Genomic DNA, 2,413 nt, shown 5'->3' with positions numbered 1-2,413 from the left:
CCAGACCAAGTAGTGATATATTTTCTTTTCAGATGAAAAGAATCCCTGCAGATGGTTAAAGACTGGTCTTCAATGTTGTGGACCTTGTGGTGCCTGAGGCCAATGGCTATGGGACTTTGTAGGACTAAAGACCACACTTGCAGAATTAAACTCGAGTTGAGAAAATTAAATTTGTAGAATTAAAGACTAGATGATCTCTCTGGGCCATGAGAGAATGAGAAAAGCAATCCAGTGGGTGGAGGGGGTTGAAGACCCTCACCCATGAAAAACAGATTCTTTGTATTAAGACAGAAATGCTTATCAGATTTTGAGCAGCAGAAACCCCATGATCTCATAAGTCCATGAGTCCCATAGTTTATAGCTCTTTGCTCTAACTCAGAAATGCCTTGGACCATGTGAACTAAGACCGCCAGGCCAGCAAAGTGAAGTCTGTTTTCTAATCCGTACACTTTCCACCAAGTAAAAGATCCTAGTGTTTTAAGTGAATGCGTTTGTAGGATCCGGACATAGATTACTGGGCATTCTTGGACAGTGTGAGGGCAAGCGGATTTGCATCCTGAATGGCAGGTGGTGGTGGTGGTGTTTGGACAGAGGGGGCCGTGTCTGTGATTGAGAAGTGTGTCCATCATGCAAGTGTAATGTAACGTGTGTCTTCTATGCCTGATCTTGTCTAATCCTCCCGGCAACCTGCCTTTCTTTGCCCTATTACACTGAACGGGGACACGCCAGGCCCCTGCCCGGGCTGGAATTATCCATACTGCCTCTCCTCAGGTTTTATCTGGCGTCATAAAAGCTCTATTGCATTTCAACACATTAACATGAAAAGTTCACAGAAAAACGAGCACTGAAACATTTCCAAGAAGATAGAAGGTGGCTTTTTTTTTTTTTTTGTTATATTATCTGACTGCCCCTCTTTCTTTAAGGTGCTGTCTTAAGAGGCCAAGCCAAGGCCGAAACGAAGCGATGAATCACGATATATGGCCCCAAACCCTCGGGATGCCTGCTCTGGCTTACATTTGGTCCTGTCTGTGGCCCCGTGGCCCGTTTGTGAACAGAAGGTGTGTCCCAGCTTCCAGCAGCTGCCTTTGAAAGTCATGTGTCCGCTGAATGTCTAGATTACAGCAATTAGAGAAACTATTCCTGTTGTTCCTCTATTAATACAGGCGGCATTGATTTAACAGTTGTTTTTGCTTTTATTTAGTTAAAGCATCAGGTCAGGCCTTTTATATGATTGTAAAACAGACAGGCTTAAATTAGGGTGTTGATTAGATCGTCCACACTAGAGATGACCTCTCAGCCTTTGCTACCTCGCGCCCACTTTGGGTGTCTCCAAGAATCCTCTGTACTTGAAACCTACGCGCGGCCGAGGCAACGCCTCCCTGGAGAGGGAGGGTGAAAGAAGGGGGCGGGCCTATTTAAATACAGGCGAGACGCGCCTCTTCATTGGCTGCCAACCTGTCTGTTACCCAAGAGGGCAGGGACTCTCCGGGGCTGGAGTGCGGTACCTGAGAGAGACGCGCACCAGAAAGCCCACGTTGGCCGCTGCGGGGAGCGCAGCTCCGAGAGGCGGGAGTCTGCGAATTCTCGCGCCGACGCCGCGGTCGCTGCTCTGCGCGCGGGTCCAGTTCCCTCCCATTCCCTCTGCGGGCGGTGTTTGCGGGGCAGCCGGGAGAGCTCAGAACGGAAAGCAAGATCCTTGCCGCCTCTGCTTGGGGGGTCGAGCGGCGCGCGGAGATTTTGAGGGGGGCAGCGACAGTGCCCGAGGGCGGAGGGCGCGGAGTTTGTGAGCGGGAAGAAAGTTAAGCCTCGCGGAGAAGACTGGCATCTCGGGACGCCTTGTCGCCACAGCCTGGGCCCCACGGCGGAGTAAACTTCACCGCGGCTGTGCCAGCCAAGGAGAGGCGTGCGCGGGGATGATGCCGGGCATCCCCCCCAGCTGGTGAGCCGCCCGGTCGCCCCGGGTCCCACACAGCCGCCCCGGAGGGCGCGGGACAGCGCACGTGCGCGGGGCAGCGAGGCCCGAGAGTGACCGCGCCGTGACCCGCCCAGGGGCCAGGGCTCGGGCTGCAGCGCAGTCCCGACTCGGACGCACCTGGCCCGGACCTTGCGCCTCCAGAGACCTGAGCCGGAGTGTGGGGCTCCCCTCCAAGTGGTTCTCCGGGTGATCGTCCTCTTCGCCTCCCCTCCAGCCTGGGCAATTGGGGGCGCCCCAGAGGACGATGAGAGATAAGGACTGAGGGCCAGGAAGGGGAAGCGAGCCCGCCGAGAGGTGGCGGGGGCTGCTCACGCTAAGGGCCACAGCGGCAGCGCTCCGGCCTCGCACCGCCGCTCCACGCCTCGCGGGGCCCGCGGGGCCAGCCCGGCCGGGCGGGGATGCTGGGGCGGAGGGCGCAGTGGCTGTGCTGGTTGTGGG

Source organism: Herpailurus yagouaroundi, unplaced genomic scaffold (genome assembly GCF_014898765.1).
Source record: "Herpailurus yagouaroundi ecotype Mexico unplaced genomic scaffold, PumYag 250, whole genome shotgun sequence".
Classification (NCBI taxonomy): Eukaryota; Metazoa; Chordata; class Mammalia; order Carnivora; family Felidae; genus Herpailurus; species Herpailurus yagouaroundi.
The sequence above is the reverse complement of the archived record's forward strand: the minus strand, read 5'-3'. Positions refer to the sequence as shown.